Raw genomic sequence first — 22128 nt, forward strand, 5'->3', positions numbered from 1 at the left:
AACCCGGTTCTCACTGGGATCGGGGCTCCCATCTCATGGTTCAGATGCTGGAGACCGTACTCTTCGCTGCCCCCGTCCTCGTGGCTGCTCACCCAGCTGACGGAGCCACCGAGACGCCGATTCACTGACACACAGCCAGCTCCTCCCCTCCCGGCAGACGCCTCACGTCATCTCCTCCCCCCTGCTACTTGTGTCCGTCTCCTTAACTTTAGAGACAGGGATGAAGTTCTTTGCGCTTCCAGAAATGTGGGGGACCTAAGATTTCAGAACACTAAATTGATGATTTTCCCTGACTATTCGGTGGAGACCCAAAAACTCAGGAAATGACCAGGTTAAAGCGGCATTGAGATCACGCAGCATTCGCTACAGTGTACTCTTCCCTGCTCGTTTGAGGGTCCAGGATGGCGAGACGACTCGATTTTTCACCACACCGAGAGAGGCCTCTGCCTGGCTGGATTCTCTGCCACAGCTCCGCTGACCGACTACCCGGTATGTGCAGAATGTCCTCTTCACTGTTTACTCGTAACAACCTGGGCCCAGGTCTGAGTTACTACACGAACTGCTCCATGGATGACTTTGTTTCGTTGCACAGGTTGTGCCCAGTTCAACCCCATGGTGTGTTCAGACTTGAGGGGGTAACTAACTATCCCATATCAGGAAATTCTAAGTTAATGCCCCTGCCAAAGAATTTGGTCAGGAGACTGTTGAGATATGAAGCTTCTTGACACCTGCATGCCCCCTTGGGGAGCATTGAAGTTCCTGTTCTGGGTATCCTCTTAATGATGGATCGACTTTACTGTGGGCTCGCAATATGGTTTACTTCTTCTTCGTTTGACTTTTAATACCTCACAGCCTGTTATAGTCCATTAGCAGAGTTCTCACATTTGAAGGGCCGCTTGAACTGTTGCTTACCCCCCCGTGTGCAGTCTCGGGGGGTTGGGCTCGCCTCTTCCACGGACCCCCTGTTGCAGCCGGTGAGCTGAATTGGGTTGGGATTGAAACCCGCTTCAGTTTGGGGGGGTTTGGTGGGGTGGGGGGTGGGGAAAGTTCTCCTAATGGGGCTATTTTAATTTACGTTAGATGTTGGGCTGTTTTCAGTTTGGTTTTGTTTTTGTTTTATAATTGCTTTAAAAAAAAAATTGACTCATCAGCATTGCAATGTTTCCAGGTGTGTCCGTTATGGGTCCGGGGGTCCAGTTCAGAAGCCGTGACCTACATTGATCCTAACATTATTATCATTCTGAGTAACCATGTCCTCCCTTAACATCATTTCCTGGAACACTAGGGGACTGAACTCCCCGGTCCCTGGTGTTCCAATTCATTAAAGCTTATAACCCACATATATATGTGTTCCAGGAAACACACTTAATAGGAAGTAGGGTTCTGGCCCTCAAAAAACCGTGGGTGGGCTACCACTACCACTCTACACACTCCAGTTTCTCCAGGGGTGTTACTATCCTGATACTGAAATCTCTTCCTTTCCGGCTCCTGGATTTGGCCCTGGACCCTGATGGACGTTATGTTATCATTCATGCTAAAATATACTCTCTAACGTGGACCATTGTGGGTTTATACTTGCCTCCTCCGGCTTCATTGCTGGTGGTCAACCAGATCACCAGCAAGATAGCCGAATGCATTTGATAACAATATCATATTGGGTGATTTTAATCTGGTCCCTGATCCGGATCTTGATAGACTAGCGTCTGCGGGACATCATTACCCTGGGTTGACTGAGTGGGCGGACACCTATGGCCTGACTGATGTCTGGAGGTGGAGACACCCCCAGACCAGGGCATACACATGCCACTCGGCCTCTCATAGGACGTTCGCAGGAAGTCCGGTCCTCCCACGGGTCACAGATATACGAATACTCCCTAGAGGAATCTCTGATCACGCGCCCCTGTTGTTGTCATTGGACCTTTCACTGGGTCCTGTAGACAAGATATGGAGGCTCTCGAGGTTCTGGATTTCAGACACGGCTGTGGACTCCCAATTCAGAATGGAACTGCTTTACTTCTGGGTGGTAAATGTGGGCTCGGCTGACCCCACAGTTGTCTGGGATGCCTTCAAGGCCACGACGAGGGGACACTACCAGACCATCATAGCCATAGTCCGCAGGGAGCGCAGGGCAGAGTTGGTAAAGGATGAGAGGGAGGCGAGTAGCTCAGAGGTTCTCTTTGTTCGTACCCGTGACCCTATACACTATTCACAATTACAACTTATGACGTTGGAGGTGGTTCGTCTTCGTACCTCTCTTACCCAGAAAAAAATGTTGGCTCAATCCCAACGGATTTTTGAGCAGGGGGAGCGGGCGGGCCGTCTCTTGGCCTGGCTCTCCAGGGAACAGGCGGGGGGGTGAGCATTTCCCACATCAGGGACCCCTCGGGACAGATAGTCCACACACCGGAAGAGATCAATAGCTGCTTTGCGGAATTCTACGAATCCCTCTACACGTCCAGGGCAGACTATAGGGAGGAGGATCTGGTAGCATACCTAGATAATATTGATATCCCAACCCTTACGGTAACGTATCGTGACAAGCTTGACGCCAATTACTTCCTTAGAAATACTCCAGGCACTCAAATCAATGCACACGGGGAAAACACCGGGACCTGATGGTATCCCTGTAGAATTTTACAAAAAATACGCTGCATAACTAGTAGACAAGCTTCAGGGCCTCTTTTCTGCGTCGACGCGCCTCGAGAAACTCCCGGATACAATGAGTGAAGCGATCATAGTGGTGATCCCCAAGCCAGGGAAGGACCCTACTTTATGCTCCTCGCATCGCCCAATATCCCTCCTGAATGTGGATGCAAAAGTCCTGGCAAAAGTATTGGCCAATAGGCTTAACCTAGTCATCACTGCCCTGATCCACAGGGATCAAACAGGCTTCATGCCCGGGAGAGGTACTGACATTAATATTAGACGTCTTTACACTCATATAAACAGGGCGGATGAGACGTCCAGGGGAATGGTGGCCTCACTCGACGCGGAGAAGGCTTTTGACTCCGTCGAGTGGGGCTACTTATGGGAGGTGCTCTCGCGATTTGGGTTTGGCCCGGGTTTCACGAAATGGCTCCGCATGCTATACCATAGTCCTTCAGCCAGAATATGCACCAACGGTTGTCTATCAAAGAAGTTTAAATTGTTTCGGGGTACGAGACAGGGGTGTCCCCTTTCCCCGGGCTTATTTGCTCTGGCGATGGAGCCCCTGGCTATACTGCTGAGGGCTGACCCCGAGGTGAGGGGGCTTCAGGTAGGCCCAATCAAGGAGAAGATATCGCTGTACACGGACGATGCTCTGCTCTATTTGGCGGACGCGTCGTCCTCCTTGCAGAGTGCACTAGGTCTGATCAGCTGATTCGGCGGGTATTCGGGGATCCGTATTAATTGGGATAAGTCGATACTGTTCCCGCTCCATCCGTCGACCCCTAGGGTCCCACACGCGCAGCTTAAATGGGTAGAGGACTTCAAGTACCTAGGAATTAAAATTAGTGGTAAAGTCCAGAATTATATGGACAACAATCTGCGACCACTTATGACACAGCTAACGGCTAAGTGCGCTTCTTGGCGTTCCCTGCCACTGACCCCAGTTGGCAGAGTAAACCTGCTGAAAATGATTTACCTTCCCAAATATTTATATTTTTTCCGCAAAACACCCATACATATTCCTAGGGCCTTTTTCCGAAGGTTGGAGAGTCTGCTGATACACTTTGTGTGGGCTGGGAGGCCACCCAGGGTGGCCAAGCAGATCCTATATCTCCCACTATCGGGGGGGGGGGGGGACTGGCACTACTGAACTTCCAAATTTATTACTGGGCAGCTGTTCTTGTTACGATTTGGTGGTGGTTCTCCCAGCCCACACAGAATCCTGCTGTCACTCTTGAAGCAGCCATTTTGGGTTCTTTTGCAGCCCTGAGCAACCTTCCGTTTCGTGGACTTCGGGCTAGTCCGTCCATGACAACTCCAATGCGAACCACCGTAAGGGACTGGCAGGAGGCTAGGAGGATATATGGGAAACCTAATCATATCTCATCTCATATGCCCCTATGGGGCAACCCCATGCTCCCTCACCTTCACAGTATACCAGACCCCTCTATCTGGGCAAAAAAGAGTATTCTTACACTAAAACATATAGTTCAGGACGGTAGGCTTATGACTTTCCAGGTCCTGAGGCAATCATTTGCTATCCCATCCTCCTTCCAATTTAGATACTGGCAGCTAAAGCACGCTTTTGAAGCTCAGTTCCCTGCCCCCCTTATTTTGGAACCAGACTCCATTGAACGGCTCCTGATTTCTAGTGTGATGGGGAAGCCACTTTCAACATTATATCTATACCTCACAGTAGAGTATGACACCAAACTAACTAAGACATGGGAAAAGTGGAGGGTTGATATTCCTTCCCTAGATGAAGAGGAATGGAAGGAGTGTTTAATTTCCTACATTCCATCATGATCGCAGCGAAAGATAGGTTCATACAATTTAAGTTCCTACACAGAGCGTACTTCACCCCACAGAGACTGGAGCGCATTTACAATCAAAGGGACCCCAATTGTCAGAGATGCAGGCAGGAGGTGGGCACCTTTTGGCACATGGTCTGGTCCTGTCCCAAACTTAAACCCTTTTGGTCAGCAGTGGCCTCCACACTGAGCAATGTCACAGGTTTAAATGTACCGGTCGATCCTCAGATACTATTGCTTAGCCATTTGGAGGATCTTGAGGGAGACAAATATAGTAAACTGTGTCTTACCTTCGCATTATGCTACGCGTGAAATCTTAATGGTATGGAAACAGGCAGAGCCTCCTACTTTGGTATCATGGAAAAGGTTGGTGAACATGGCACTTCCCCTGTATAGATTGACATATGAAAGTAGGCAATGTCCAGGAAAGTTCGATAAGATCTGGTCCTCTTGGGTAGACGCCTCTGGGGTCCCGGAACGCCCTATTCCATAATTATTGTGCTATGAAACTCATTGGTGGACATCCTATGTCTCTTTGACTATTCTCCTTGTGCCCGTTCCCTCTTGCCCCCCTTACCTTTTCCTCGCTCCCCTTCCCCCTCCTCCCTCCTCTCCTCCTTCCCCCTCCTTATCAGGCTGGATTGAAAATGGTTACTTATGTAAATTTATCTACGATGGCATAATACTAAAATGCAATAAGGTGTACTGTTAAGTGATATTTCTGATATCTGCACAACTGGAATATCTGATAAACAAAGACTACAGGTTGAAGGTAGATTTTATTGTCATTCTCCTCTATACTTTGAATGTACTAAATTATTCTGTAATGTAATGCTGATTTGTTTAATAAAATTTTCTGTTAAAAAAAAATCCCTTGTAATAGAAAAAAAAGCATGACAGGTCCTCTTAAATATGAGATCTGGGGTCAAAAAGTCCTCAGATCTCATATTTGGACTTAAATGCCAAAAAAAAAAAAAAAAAATTGTCATTTGAAAAAATGACAACAGAAAAATGTGCCTTTAAGACGTATTAAGTGACGTTTTGACGTCGCTTCCGCATTGCTATAGTATGGAGACGGGTGGGGGTCATCTTCCCCTCACTCGTCTCCATACCTAGCCACGGATAGGTCCAGATCACCTCCGCCACTGCTGACGGCTCTGGTAAGTGGCGGAGGGCACTGGAGAGCGGCGGGAGGGGGGTGGCACCTCTCCCGCCACGATAACAGTGATCTTGCTGTGAATCCGCTGCAGAGACCACCATTATCGTAAACAGAACCGCCGGCTCTAAAGATGGATACCTCGGTTGTGGCACTTACCGTTACCGAGAGTTACCGTTACCAAGATATCCATCTTCAAACTGCTGAGGTATATGTACAGAAGCCGGTCGGCAAGTGGGACCACTGAAGCATTGAAATTGTCAGAAATTACTCAGTTATGGGCATGCATGAGGAGGGCCTCTAAGAAATAAAACTGGAGATCAGGGCAAGCCAAACCTCCATGCGTTAATGGTCTGCAAAGAACAGATTTAACCACTTGCCGCCCGCCATATAGCAAAATGACGGCTGCAAAGTGGTTTCAATATCCTGACTGGGCGTCATATGACATCCTCAGAATATTAAGGGGAGCGCATATCGCGGCGGTCGTTGTTGCGGTGTGTCAGTCTCACACACTGCAACTCTGATCTAGGTAAAGAGTCTCTGACGGAGACTCTTTACCACGTGATCAGCCGTGTCCAATCACAGCTGATCACTATGTAAATAGGAAGAGACGGTGATCGCCTTTTCCTCACTCATGTCTGACAGACGCGAGTAGAGGAGAGCCGATCGCCTGCTCTCCTGACAGGGGGGGTCTGTGCTGATTGTTTTTCAGCACAGCCCCCCCTTGGATCCCACCCAGGACCACCAGGGAAGCCGCCCAGGACCACCAGGGAAGCCGCCCAGGACCACCAGGATGGCCATCCACACTGGACCCCCAGGTATGCCTCCTAGACCCCTGGGAAATACTAATCTGTGCCCAGGCAGCTGCCAATCAATGCCCAGGCAGCTGCCAATCAGTGCCCACTCACAATGCCTACCACTGCCAGTGCCACCAGGGATGCCTATTAGTGCCATGTATCAGTGCCCATCAGTGCCACGTATCAGTGCCCATCAGTGCCCAGCAGGGCCGCCTATAAGTGCCCATCAGTGCCCAGCATGGCCGCCTATCAGTGCCCATCAGTGCCGCCTATCAGTGGCACCCATAAGAACCCATCTTTGCAGCCTTTCAGTGTCGCCTATCAGTGCCCATCAGTGCCGCCTATCAATGCCCATTAGTGCTGCACATCAGTGCCACCCATCAGTGCTGCCTACCAGTGCCCATCAGTGCCGCATATCAGTGCCCATCGTCAGTGCCCGTCAGTGCCTGCTCATTGGTGCCACCTTATCGGTGCCGCCTTATCAGTGCCTGTTAGTGCCGCCTTATCAGTGCCCATCAGTGAAAGAGAAAACTTACTTATTTACAACATTTTTTAACAGAAACAAAAGCAAAACTTTTTATTTTTTTCAAAATTTTCGGTCTTTTTTTATTTGTTTAGCAAAAAATAAAAACCACAGAGGTGATCAAATACCACCAAAAGAAAGCTCTATTTGTGGGAACAAAATGATAAAAATTTAGTTTGAGTGCAGAGTTGTATGACCTGGCAAATGTCATTCAAACTGCGACAGCACTGAAAGCTGAAAATTGGTCTTGGCAGGAAGGTGTATAAGTGCCCTGTATTGAAGTGGTTAAGAAAGACAGAAGAGAGTAGTGAACCACCCAACTTAACTTAAACATCCGGAAGCAGGGGCCAGAAGCAGGGGCCAAAACCCAGTATCTGCAGCACAGCCATCATATATTGCTAAGTTGAAGGCTTTACAATATATAAAGCAACCAATAGTGAATAGCATTTTTAAAACTCTTATTTGATAACCCTGAAAGGGGGAGCCTAAATCCCCTGGAACATGTTGGTGTATTCTGTTTACCAATCATTATTAACCACTTGCTTACTGGGCACTTAAACCCCCTTCCTGCCCAGACCAATTTTTTGCTTTCAGCGCTGTCACACTTTGAATGACAATTGCATAGTCATACAACACTGTACCCAAATTACATTTTTATAATTTTTTTCCCACAAATAGAGCTTTCTTTTGGTGGTATTTATTCACTGCTGGTTTTTTATTTTTTGTTAAAAAAAAAAGAAAAAAAAGACCAAAAAATTAGAAAAAAACAAACAAAACAGTTTTCTATTTTGTTATAAAATTTTGCAAACAGGTAATTTTTCTCCTTCATTGATGTACGCGGATGAGGCCACACTGATGGGCACTGATAGGCTGCACTGATGGGCACTGATAGACACTAAAAGGCAGCACTGGTGGACACTGATGATGCGGCACTGATAGGTGGCACTGGTGTGCACTGAGAGGTGGCACTGTGAGAGGTGGCACTGATGCGTGGCACTGAAGGGCACTGGTGGGTGGCAGCAATGGTCACTGATGGGTGGCAGTGATGGGCACTAGTAGGTGACACTGATAGGCAGCACTGCTAGGTGGCACTGATGACAAGGCACTGATGGGCACTGATTGGCACCACTGGTGGGCATTGATAGGTGGAATGGTGGGCATTGATAGATGGCACTAATTGGAGGCACTGATATGCACTGTTGGGCACTGATAGATGGAACTGATATGCACTGGTGGACACTGGCAGGCACAAATGATGTAACTGTGCCTTTTCCTCTTCTGGACCAATGTCCCTTTCACAGAACCCGGTGATCTGCTTTTTTTTCTCCTCACGCTGAGAAGAAAAAAAACGATTACTGATTTTCTGTTTATATCACGTGATCAGTTGTCATTGGCTGACAGCTGATCACGTGGTAAGGGGCAATGCATATTTAAAAGTGACTTACAGTGTCTTGAAAAAGTATTCATACCCCTTGAAATGTTCCACATTTTGTCATGTTACAACCAAAAACGTAAATGTATTTTATTGTGATTTTATGAGATCAATTTTTGCCCAATCTTCTTTGCAAAATAGCTCAAACTCTGTCAGTTTGGATGAAGAGTAGGGATGAGCCGAACACCCCCCGGTTCGGTTCGCGGCAGAGCATGCGAACAGGCAAAAAATTTGTGCGAACACCGTTAAAGTCTATGGGACACGAACGTGAACAATCAAAAGTGCTAATTTTAAAGGCTAATATGCAAGTTATTGTCATAAAAAGTGTTTGGGGAGCCAGGTCCTGCCCCAGGGAACATGTATCAATGCAAAAAAAAGTTTTAAAATCGGACGTTTTTTCGGGAGCAGTGATTTTAATAATGCTTTAAGTCAGTGGTTCTCAACTCCAGTCCTCGGGACCCACCAACAGGCCAGAATTTAAGTATTACCTTGGGGAGATGCAGACTAGAATACGGCAATCACTGAGCAGCAAATGATATCACCTGTGATGTATTTCAGCTGTCTTGCAAACCTGACCTGTTGGTGGGTCCTGAGGACTGGAGTTGAGAACCACTGCTTTAAGTGAAACAATAAAAGTGAAATATTCCTTTGAATATTGTGCCTGGGGGGTGACTATAGTATGCCTGTAAAGTGGCGCATTTTTCCCGTGTTTAGAACAGTCCCTGCACAAAATGACATTTCTAAAGGAATAAAAGCCATTTAAACTGCTTGCGGCTGTAATGTAATGTTGGGTCCCGGCAATATAGATGAAAATCATTGAGAAAAATGGCATGGGTCCCCCCCCCCACCCATTACTAGGCCCTTTGGGTCTGGTATGGATATTAAGGGGAACCCCGCAATCAAATTTAAAAAAAAAAGGCATGGGGCCCCCAGGCCCTATATACTCTGAACAGCAGTATACAGGCGGTCCCCGGGTTACAAACAAGATAGGGACTGTAGGTTTGTTCTTAAGTTGAATCTGTTTGTAATTTGGAACAGGTACATTTTTAAGTGTAGCTCCAGCCAAAAAATCTATTTTTAAGCTTTTTGGATAACATAGGGAAGGGTTATCACCCCTGTAACATTTGTTTTGCTGTCTGTGCCCCTGTTCAGAAGGTTTCACCTCACTTTCTGTCCCAATGTTAATTGGATTTTGAAAATTGTGGGTTATTAGGGAAACAAGGATTAGTGATAAAGCATCAGTGGAGACACATTTTTCCCATATTAACTCTTACAGGAAAGAATTTCCCTTCCTAGGGGTAGATTTCCTCTCACTACCTGTTGTCTCCCTCCATTGGAGTCATTTGTAAGTCGGATGTTTGAAAATAGGGGACCGCCTGTATATACTATACGACCTGCCCTATACACTCTAGGGAAAACTGGGCCTTAGGCGGTGGTGGTGCAACAACACTGCAACCACTCACAGATACTCTTTTTGAGCGCAGGAATGAGCCCTGCTGTTAAATATTTGATCAAAAATTGTAATTACATGCCCCTGTTAGGGGCAGAAAAATTGGGCCTTAGGCAGTGGTGGTGCCCTGAACCAAAAATACTCTTAGAAGCTATCATCATGAAGACTGAAGAAGGAATAGGATAGTCACTCAGCATAATAGGATAGTCACTCAGCATATGCAGTCTTCAAGGGATCCCACATCCATAGAAAAATCAATCGGTTACATCAACATCAGGTGCTTTGTAGCTGGTGATCCAAGACTGATTCTTTTTAATGAATGTGAGCCGATCAACAGAGTCTGTGGACAGGCGCACTCTGTGATCCGTTACAAAGCCTCCAGCAGCACTAAATGTGCGTTCAGAAAGAACGGTGGATGCAGGACAGGCCAGTAGCTCAATTGCATATTGAGCAAGCTCTGGCCAGTGGTCCATCCTCAAGACCCAGTAACCCAGAGAATGTTCTGTTGGAAAGGTCTCCAAGTCTGATCTTGCCCCTGCACCATGTAATTCAGACGCTGACGATGGTTGCTGGACACAATCAGACCCTGGCGCTGAAGACTGAAGAATTGTCTGAAGGCATCGGCCAGCCAGCCACCTTCCCCACCGCTCTTTCTGTGACTGAACAAAGCCTCAGCAACACATTGTCCAGCACCAGGAAGTTGTAACCTCCCAGGTGTCACGGTACTACTTACAGTGAGCTCACAGGCGAGCAGGTGACATGGGATCCCCCAGGGCGTGGAGTCCAAGGGCCAGCCGGTATTCTGCCAGGGAGCCCCTCATGAGGGTTTGGGTTTAGCTGCGTGCTGACCCCAGGTCACAACCCCTGGGTTCACCCCGCTCGCTAGGGAAGCACCAGAAGACACTGTCAGACATGGATGGATGAAGCAAAGGAGAGCTGGATAGCGAGGCAAGGTCAGGGCGGGCTGCAGACAACGTAATCAGTACAAGCCGAGTCGGTACACAAGAGATCAGTTCACGAGAGGTCAGGTTAAGGCAGGTTACACGAAGGGAGCTCAGAAACAAATGTTGCTCAAGCAACCAGTAGCTGGTCTAAAAGGGATTTAAATAGAGAAGCACATGAGGGGCTGGACAGAAAGTAGCAGGAAGGAATCATATATTAAGCAACAGGTGAGGCTGGTGACACCCATAGCTGCAGAGTGCCGCAGAGCTGAACATAAGCTAGTGGAACAACAGGTGCCAGCCGGCCTACAGCAGTAAAGGTGAGACACAGATCAGCTCCGAAGCTGATCTGTGACAGTACCCCCCCTCTTGCGAGGTCCCCCTACACATCTGGGGGCAGGCTTGGAGGGAAATTTCCGATGGAATCTGGTCAACAAACATGGGGCTGACACATCGTGGCAGGAACCCAAGACCTCTTCTCCGGACCATAGCCTTTCCAATCATCCAGATAGAGTAGCCTCCCTCGGGAGTGCTTGGAGTCCAATATTTCTTTAATTTCATACTGATCCGTGGTATCAGCCACAGGAGCGGGGTGAGAAGAAGGGCGAGAGAAGCGATTGAGGATCAGTGGCCTGAGCAGGGAGACATGGAAGGCAATGGGTATCCTGAGATGAGAGGGCAGACGAAGCTTCAAAGCAACTGGATTGATCTGACGGAAAATAGGAAATGGACCAATGAAGCGAGGGGCAAATTTCAATGAGGGCACCCGGAGTCGGATGTGCTTGGTAGAGAGCCAAACTCTATCGCCAGGCAGGAATTTAGGAGCCGGATGGCGATGACGATCTGCTGACGTTTTATCCTGGAAGCAGCTAGATGAAGATTCTCAGAGACTTCTTTCCAGATTGAGTTGAAGGACCTTTGGGTTCCAGCTGCTGCTGGTACAAGAGGAGAGATGGGGACAGGAAAGGGAACAGATGGATGCTGCACGTAAACAGTGAAGAAGGGAGATTTTCCAGAACTGGCATTGGAGTGATGGTTTAAGGCAAACTCTGCCCAGGGCAAAAGGTCCGCCAAGTCATGGGGCTTAGATGAAGGCACGGAGAAAATGTTCTACATTTTGATTGACATGTTCCATTTGCCCATTGGACTGGGGATGTAAGGCAGATGAAAAATCCAATTTAATCCCAAAGGAGCTGGGCAAGGCTCTCCAAAACCGAGCAGTAATTGAACTCCTCTGTCAGAGAGGATATGAGAAGGCATCCCATGAAGACAAAAAATCTCCTTAATGAAAGTTGTGGGGAGCAGAAGGTAGGCCTGGGAGAGGAATCAAGTGACACATTTTGGAGAACCGATACACCACTACCCAAATGACTGTAGAGCCTGTTGAGGGGGGCAGATCTGAGATAAAATCCATGGAAATACAGCGCCAAGGTATATCGGGCACTGATAAGGGCAAAAGCAACCCAGCAGGGGCGGACGTGGAAGATTTGGATAGTACACAAACCGTACAAGCTTGAATGTATTCCTTGACATCCTTACTATGAGAAGGCCACCCGTAATGACGCTGAAAAAGGTCACAAGTACGAGGTATGCCAGGATGTCCAGAGAACTTGGAGTCATGTGCCCAAGAAAGGAGTTTGGGACGAAGTGTGGGAACTACAAAAGTTTTGCCTGGGGGAGGCTGCGTAGACCGGAGCTGAGTAGTGGCTAGAATGCGATGCAGAGGGATGATGGGACCAGGATATAGTTGATTCTCAGAATCGTTGATATCAAAGACCTGGACAAGGCATCGGCTCAAATGTTTTTGGAACCTGGACGGAAAGTAATGTTAAAGTTGAAGCGGGTGAAAAAGAGGGCCCAGCGAGCTTGACGTGGGTTCAAGCGTTTCGCGGATTGTAAATACTGCAGATTTTTATGATCAGTATAGATGGTAATACAATGGGGAGAACCCTCTAGAAGATGTCACCATTCTTGAAGAGCTAGTTTAATAGCGAGTAGCTCACAGTCCCCAATGGTATAGTTCTTCTCCGCATCAGAAAACTTCTTGGAATAGAATCCGCAAGGCTGAGACTTCCCCTTCGGAGCATGGAGTAGGATGGCACCGACTCCTACTGAAGAGGCATCTACCTCCAAAGAAAAGGGTTTCGTAATGTCCAGACGTAGGAGAATTGGGGCGGAGGGGAAGGCTGCCTTGAGTTTGAGGAAAGCATCAATGGCTTTAGGGGACCAGAGCCGAGCATTGACATCCTTGCGGGTAAGAGATGCAATAGGGGCCACCAAGGTGGAGTAGTTACGAATGAATTGGCGATAGTAATTGGTGAAGCCCAAAAAGCATTGGGTGGCTTTAAGACCAGAGGGCTGGGGCCATTTAGAGATGGCCCGAAGTTTGGCTGGGTCCATGAGGAGGCTCTGTGACGAAATTATGTAGCCCAGAAATGGAACTTGTGTTTGTTCAAATAGACATTTCTCCAATTTTGCATATAGGCAATTGTCCCGTAGACGCTGTAGCACAGCTTTCACATGAAGACGATGGGTAAGTAAGTCTGGTGAGAAAATAAGAATATCATCCAGATATACAGTGGGGACGGAAAGTATTCAGACCCCCTTAAATTTTTCACACTTTGTTATATTGCAGCCATTTGCTAAAATAATTTAAGTTAATTTTTTTCCTCATTAATGTACACACAGCACCCCATATTGACAGAAAAACACAGAATTGTTGACATTTTTGCAGATTTATTAAAAGAGAAAAACTGAAATATCACATGGTCCTAAGTATTCGGACCCTTTGCTCAGTATTTAGTAGAAGCACCCTTTTGATCTAATACAGCCATGAGTCTTTTTGGGAAAGATGCAACAAGTTTTTCACACCTGGATTTGGCGATCCTCTGCCATTCCTCCTTGCAGATCCTCTCCAGTTCTGTCAGGTTGGATGGTAAACGTTGGTGGACAGCCATTTTTAGGTCTCTCTAGAGATGCTCAATTGGGTTTAAGTCAGGGCTCTGGCTGGGCCATTCAAGAACAGTCACGGAGTTGTTGTGAAGCCACTCCTTCGTTATTTTAGCTGTGTGCTTTTAGGGTCATTGTCTTGTTGGAAGGTAAACCTTCGGCCCAGTCTGAGGTCTTAAGCACTCTGGAGAAGGTTTTCGTCCAGGATATCCCTGTACTTGGCCGCATTCATCTTTCCCTCAATTGCAACCAGTCATCCTGTCCCTGCAGCTGAAAAACACCTCCACAGCATGACGCTGCCACCACCATGCTTCACTGTTGGGACTGTATTGGACAGTTGATGAGAAGTCCCTGGTTTTCTCCACACATACCGCTTAGAATTAAGGGCAAAAAGTTCTATCTTGGTCTCATCAGACCAGAGAATCTTATTTCTCATCATCTTGGAGTCCTTTGGGTGTTTTTTAGTAAACTCCATGCAGGCTTTCATGTGTCTTGCACTGAGGAGAGGCTTCCATCGGGCCACTCTGCCATAGTGCCCCGACTGGTGGAGGGCTGCAGTGATGGTTGACTTTCTACAACTTTCTCCCATCTCCCGACTGCATCTCTGGAGCTCAGCCACAGTGATTTTTGGGTTCTTCTTTACCTCTCTCACCAAAGCTCTTCTCCCCCGATAGCTCAGTTTGGCAGGATGGCCAGCTCTAGGAAGGGTTCTGGTCATCCCAAACGTCTTCCATTTAAGGATTATGGAGGCCACTGTGCTCTTAGGAAACTTAAGTGCAGCAGATTTTTTTTGTAACCTTGGCCAGATCTGTGCCTTGCCACAATTCTGTCTCTGAGCTCTTCAGGCAGTTCCTTTGACCTCATGATTCTCATTTGCTCTGACATGCACTGTGAGCTGTAAGGTCTTATATAGACAGGTGTGTGGCTTGCCTAATCAAGTCCAATCAGTATAATCAAACACAGCTGGACTCAAATCAAGGTGTAGAACCATCTCAAGGATGATCAGAAGAAATGGACAGCACCTGAGTTAAATATATGAGTGTCACAGCAAAGGGTCTGAATACTTAGGACCATGTGATATTTCAGTTTTTCTTTTTTAATAAATCTGCAAAAATGTCAACAATTCTGTGTTTTTCTGTCAATATGGGGTGCTGTGTGTACATTGAGGAAAAAAATGAACTTAAATGATTTTAGCAAATGGCTGCAATATAACAAAGAGTGAAAAATTTAAGGGGGTCCGAATACTGTACAATAACACAGACATACAGAAGGTCGCGGAAGATCTCATTAACCAAATTTTGGAAGAACGCTGGGGCATTGCATAAGCCAAAGGGCATCACAAGATATTCATAATGTCCATCCCTGGTATTAAAGGCGGTCATCCATTCGTCTCCTTCCCGGATTCTTATTAAATTGTAGGCCCCTCTAAGATCCAGTTTGCTAAAAAGATGATAAGTTTGCAGTCTGTCAAAGAGTTCTGAAATTAAAGCAAAGAGGGTATCGGTTCTTCACGGTGATGGCGTTAAGGCCCCTGTAGTCGATGCATGGACAAAGTGAACCATCTTTTTTCGCTACCAAGAAGAACCCGGCTCCGGCAGGTGAGTTAATTTCCTGATGAAACCCTTTTGCAGGATTTCCAGAATGTATTCAGACATGGCTTGTGTCTAGATAGATAGAGAGTAGACTCGGCCTCGAGGAGGAGAGGTCCCAGGTAACAGATCAATGGAAGATTCATAGTCTCTGTGAAGAGGAAGGCGATCAGCGGAATTTTTGCAGAAAACATCTCGGAAGGACTGATATTGGGAAGGCAACATGGGAGTTGTGGAGGTCTCAGCCATAGGAATGGAGGGAGGAGGTAGCACCTTGGAAATACATGGTTGCTGACACGGAGGACCCCAAGCCAATACTTGTCCAGAATTCCAGTCAAGATGCAGGGAGTGTTAATGCAACCATGGAAGGCCCAGGATGATGGGAATGGAGGATTCAAGCAGGATTAGGAAAGAGATCTCCTCACCATGCAAAACCACAATGTGTAACACAATAGGAGGGGTTTTAAACCTGATGGGGCTCATAGGCAAGAAGGAGCCATCTACTGCGGTCATGGAGAGAGGTATAGCCAAGGCAACAAAGGCGATGTCCAACTCGGAAGCTAAAGATTGTTCAATGAACAAACAATGAGCAGCACCAGAGTCCACGTATGCAGACAGTTGGCATTTTGAGCCCAGTGGATAGCCACGGGAAGGGTGAAACGAAGGAAGTGGACAAAATTAAGGGATCAGTCTAGATCACCTCCCTCCAAGTGACCTAGACCCTGGAGTTTCCCGGACAGACTGGATAGGAGTTCAAAAGATGTCCTTTATAGCCACAATAAAGGCACAAGCCCAGTCCCATGCGTCAGGCACGTTTCTCGGGAGTGAGGCGAGTTTGCCCAAGCTGCATAGGTTCTTCCAACGTGTGAGAGGTTGAAGACGGGGAAGATTCCACAGGTCTTTGGACTACCTTTGCTGGATGGCCAGCAGGGGGATGACTGGATCTGTATTTCTCCAGGGCCCGCTCCTGGAAGCGAATGTCTATTTGAATGCTCAATGCGATTAAATCATCCAATGTGGTAGGAATGGTGCGTCCAGTGAGTTCATCCTTGACATGCTCAGATAGGCCTTGCCAGAAGGTAGCAGTAAGGGCCTCATTATTCCATTTGAGTTCAGCGGCCAGCGTACGTGGAATTGAACTGCGTATTGGCCGACTGTCATGCCTTGCTGACTTAGACGAAGGAGGGTCCCAGCAACCAAAGACACTCTGCCGGGCTCATTAAATTTTTCCGGAATGCATCCAAAAAGAGCTGGAGGTCGGAGGTGATAGAATCATGTGATTCCCAGGATGGGGAAGCCCAAGCTAGAGCATCACTGGAGAGGAGAGAGATAATATATGCGACTTTGGTGCGATCAGTTGGAAAATGGTGGCTGGAAAGTTCAAAGTGGATGGAACACTGATTAATAAAGCCCCGGCAAACCTTAGGGTCGCCAGAAAAACGAGGTGGCAATGGCAGATGCAGGCAGGGATTGCCAGGTGCAGCAGGTAACACGGGAGCAGCTGAAGCAGAAGCAGGAACAGGAGGAGCTGAAGTTGCAGCGAGTTGCAGATGATCCAGATGGGAGGCAAGATCCTGAAGAACCAGCATTATTTGTTCTTGATTTGCTTGCTGGGAGTTAAGTCTCTGAACTAGATGTTGCATTTGATCCTCGGTCAGTGGCCAATTCTCAGATGCGCTCATGGCTTGAGAAAACTGTCATGGTACTACTTACAGTGAGCCCACAGGCGAGCAGGTGACATGGGATCCCCCAGGGCGTGGAGTCTAAGGGCCAGCCAGTATTCTGCCAGGGACCCTCTCAGGAGGGTTTGGGCTTAGCTGTGTGCTGACCCCAATTCACGACCCCCGGGTTCACCCCGCTCACTAGGGAAGTACCAGAACACACTGTCAGACAAGGATGGATGGATGAAGCAAAGGAGAGCCGGATAGCAAGGCAAGGTCAGGGCGGGCTGCAGACAACGTAATCAGAACAAGCCGAGTCGGTACACAAGAGATCAGTTCACAAGAGGTCAGGTTAAGGCAGGTTACATGAAGGGAGCTCAGAAACAAATGTTGCTCCAGCAACCAGTAGCTGGTCTGAAAGGGATTTTTTTTTAAATATCTGTATTTATCAAAAACATTTTATTTCATTTATTATAATCCAACATATACACAACTGTTCTTATCTAACAGTATATTAAAATACAAAAATACAATACACTTACACATATGCACATAAGTTCCATTCTTGGCCACCTATTAACTAACTTTACCATTGTGTTAAGTCCATGGCCCAGTAATTTTCATTCTCACATCCATTCATAACGCCCACACCCACCACCTTATACTTACACCATCTATTCCAACAAACAAAACAAAACAAAAAAAAAAATACAAAAGTACTCCACCCCCCATCTCTCTCCCCCTCCACCCTTCCCCTCTCCACCGTCACTATTCATATATATATATATATATATATATATATATATATATATATATATATATATATATAAAATACACTGCAGCTTAACTGAATAAACTGCCTGCCTGAAGTATATTAGAAAAAGTACACCAGGGATGACTGCAGTCAGATATAGGCTTGGCTACACTGGATGCAGTGTATATAGATATATAGATATATAGATATATCTATATATATATATATATATATATATCGATATATCTATATATATATATATATATAGATATATCGATATATATATATATATATATCGATATATATATATAGATATATATATCGATATATATATATATATCGATATATATATATCGATATATATATATATATCGATATATATATATATATATATATAGATCTCTGTCTATATATATATATATATATATATATATATAGATCTCTGTCTATATATATATATATATAGATAGATATCTATATATATAGATAGATATATAGATAGATATATATAAGACTGTCTGTACATATATAATAAATACACTGTAGCTAACTGAATAACCTGCCTAGGAAATCTGGAAGCCGCACACTGGTCTGATGAAAAGTGCTTTTATTGATAAAAAGCTGGATCATAGAAGTATATAAAACACTACAGCAGAAGTGTACAGGGATCAACTGACACGTTTCGCACTCAAAACGAGTGCTTACTCATAGCTGGCATGCATGGAAATGAAAAACATAAAATTTATTATGTTGGAATAATGTTTCACATTATTGACACACAAACTTATTTGTAAATATATTTTTACACATATACGTATTATATAACATCTTTTTTACACACACACACCCTCATATGTTTCTCCAATTCACTCATTCATTTACACATACTTCCTTCATTCACTATCTATTTTTCTTTTACTGCTGCTTATATATCACTAACATGGGAGTTTCCATTATAAAGCCTATTTGTCTAACAGCAGGTGCCGAGAATTGGTACGACCATCTTCCAGCTGTCATTAATTACCCACACAATTACATGATCACGTGGGTTTCCAACAAAACCAGATTTCCTTGGTTTTCCTTGCTTCATCCTGCATCAGCCAGCACCTGGGAGTCTTTCCCTTGAAGGATTTATACTTGTTTTCCTTTCCACTGATTTGAACCTACCTGAGCGGTGGAACCCTTTTCTGCTTGAATAATCTGCCTGCCTGAAGTATATTAGAAAAAGTACACCAGGAAGGCCTGCAGTCAGATATAGCTAAACTGGATGCAGTATATATATATATATATATATATATATATATATATATATATATATATAAATATATGAGACTGACTGTATATATATATTAAATACACTCCAGCAAACTGAATAACCTGCCTGCCTGAAGTATATTAGAAAAAGTACACCAGGAATGGCCTGCAGGGGAAGGGAAGGGGATCATCGCTCCAGGTGGAAATGTGGCTATAGAACTCTCCTTGGAACCGGAACACCAGCTGACGGCTAAGCATATAGCAACATGAGGCAAAAAGGAAGTTCTGGACAGCCGCACTCCGGAATATAGCCTTTATTTGTAAAAAGTCCAACAGATATAAGCCACAGCAAAAAATAGGACAAACGTTCTGACGCGTTTCACACTTAACAGTGCTTAGTCATGACTAAGCACTGTTAAGTGTGAAACGCATCAACTCGTTTGTCCCATTTTTTTGCTGTGGCTTGTATCTGTTGGACTTTTTGCTTTTCAGATATTTATTTGTAAAAAATTGTGAAAACCATTTATCATTTCCCTTCGACCTCTTTATATTGGTCTAGCACATAAAATCACCCAAAAAATAAATTTACGTTTTGGTTGTAACATGACAAAATGTAGAAAATTTCAAGGAGTATGAATACTTTTTCAAGCCACTGTAGATGTAAGGCTGCCACATGACTGGTCATGGCACAGGCCTCGCTGAGAAAAATTGAATTTGTAATAACTAATGTTATTAATAGAATAGGAATTAAAAGATCAGTATTTTTTTCTGGAAATGCTGTCAACCTTACCTTGATGTATGGCAAAAGTAGAAAAGCTGCTCACCAGCTCATAGTGTGTTTCAGAAACCCTACTTCCCGATTTTAAGTAATGATGCAGTTAGTCTCTGATGTATTTACATTTAAATGACAGGGGCTTTGGGACTCCGGATGGGACTTAATCACAACTTGGAGAGTAGTTCAAGTCCTGTATTCAGCCTGAGTATAAGATTCCAGCTTATCCCTTAGCACAAAGGAATTTATATGAATATTAAAGTGGAAGAAAACCCTAACTATATCTGTTTTTTTTTTTTTTTTTTAATGTTCCCTCCCTGTCTTCTTACCTATTCTGCCTAATCTGTATAAAAAAGATTTGTATAATTACTAATTTTTTATCCGCTCAAGTCCAGCCATGTGACCTCACAGCTCTGAGCAAGGGAGCCCTTGACAACAGCTCTAAATTCCAGGAGCCGTTACATCATTCATAGGTTTCCAAAGTCTTTCATACCTCTATTTTACATTAGGGCAAGCATTTGCACAACCACCCATAATCCTTTCATTCTGAACTTGGAACTCTTCTTGTATGACCTTTAAGGGTATTTCATATCCAAGTGCATCATTTTACTTTTTTTCCCCATCACACCATAGACTCTAAATTAACATTATGAATTTCCCTAAGTGCTTCCCACAGTCATTATCTACCAATCAAAGCAAATTTTCACCCTCTAAACATATTTCTCTCCAATCCTTGCTTCTGCTACATCAATAGCGATGTTTTCTTCTTTTTCTCTTTACTTTATTTTTGCAGAATATGAGCACCCCCCCAGCTTAGACAAGTGATGTGTACAGTGCAAGCTGTGCCTCCTGGGATATGCCCATCGCATGTCACAGGAGCCATAGCCCTTGATTCAGAAAGGAGGAGTGGGGTGTGCCTAGAGCCTCGTCATTGGGAGGCTGAACCTAGAAGAGCCGATGGGCCTCTCAATGATGTCAAAGCAACATGGCCACATGGGACTGAGCAGTGGCAGAAGACAAGAGGATCTCTGTGGGACTGTGCTGGATCCTCTGAGTGGGTGAGTATCTAAATGGAAGAGAAGGGAGAAAACAGCACAGACATCTGATGTAGTAAAACAGATTAAAGAGCTTTATTAAAGATCAAGAGGAGGAGGCCTCGAAACACGTCCTGCAACCCCACTTTTACAGGAGACCATCATCCACTGAGTGCTCTCCTTGGGATTGAGCAAGCTGAGCAGGAGCAGCAGAGATTTCTGGCATCCAGCCCAGCTCTTCACCTGTCAGCTGGTGATCCAGACACTGTGGCTGCTCATCTGTCCTTTCCTTGTGACTGTGTTGTGTGTTTGAGTGGGCTCCTTCTCATGGACTATATGCGCTCTTTTACATTTTATTTTGTGAGTATATAATATGTCATTTTTAATAAAGCTCTTTGATCTTTTTACTTACACCAGAGGCCTGTGCTGTTTTCTCCCTTCCCTTGCTTTTGTCTTCACAGGTGGATTTCCCTCTCCCTGATTACAGAAGCACTCCTCCTAGTGTGTAGTAGTTGTGTGTCTAGGTGTTGGGCTACCCGCTCAGTAGTTCACATAATTTATTGATTGCTGTATTTATATTTACATTTATCATTTGAGGTCATATTTATGTAATACACAGCTTTTTGGTTTGTTCTGGTCAATCCAGGGAGAGTGTAGCGCTGTGAGCTGAACATCCTTCTGGTGTAAGGCTTTTTGTGTTTTTTTGGCATTAAGTATCTGGAGTGTGCACAAGGGACCGTCCGGTAAGCAGGGGTGAAAAAGAAAAAAAGGGGAGTGGGTGAATATCCGCTTTAAGTTAAAAAAAAACATCCTGGTGAGTAGTATCTAGGAATATGTGAAATGCCCTATAATAAATGAATACTGAAATAATAAGTAATGTTTTGATCCCCCACCCCATTCCTTTTTTTTTGGTGTTTTTGATTTTTGTTACAGGAGCTAAAATCCATCAAATTCCATATAAATTTTTTTTTTTTTTATATACCTTATAAGGCTCAGTTCACACTGCTGTGACCTGAAAATCAAGCGACTGGCATTGTGTCTTTGCGAGGTGACTTTCTTGCAATTTGCTGGCGATTTGATGTGACATGAGTACTACTTTGTCTTGTGCAGGTATGCAGAGATAACAGCATACAGGAAGACGCCATGCACTGCCTGGGTAATCTTCGTGTAATACCGAATCCAAAACACATCAATATAAATGAGGATCCGACTTGGAGGCAACTTCCAATAAAGTCTATGGGCACAAGTTGGATAGAAGTCGCCTTGAAGTAGTACAGGAACCTTTTCTAAATTCGGAGCAACTTCAGTAGTGCTAATTAGCACAGCTCTCATTGACTAACATGGGATTTCACTTGC

At 45.2% G+C, this 22128-nt stretch overlaps 1 protein-coding gene across 28 annotated transcripts in view; it reads left to right on the top strand.

Annotated features, from left to right (window-relative positions):
• The window catches only part of NRXN2 (neurexin 2), a 3426600-nt gene that overhangs the window by 2616667 nt on the left and 787805 nt on the right, over positions 1-22128 (top strand). The gene's annotated exons all lie outside the window — the stretch shown is intronic.

This window comes from Aquarana catesbeiana, linkage group LG11 (assembly GCF_042186555.1).
Source record: "Aquarana catesbeiana isolate 2022-GZ linkage group LG11, ASM4218655v1, whole genome shotgun sequence".
NCBI lineage: Eukaryota > Metazoa > Chordata > Amphibia > Anura > Ranidae > Aquarana > Aquarana catesbeiana.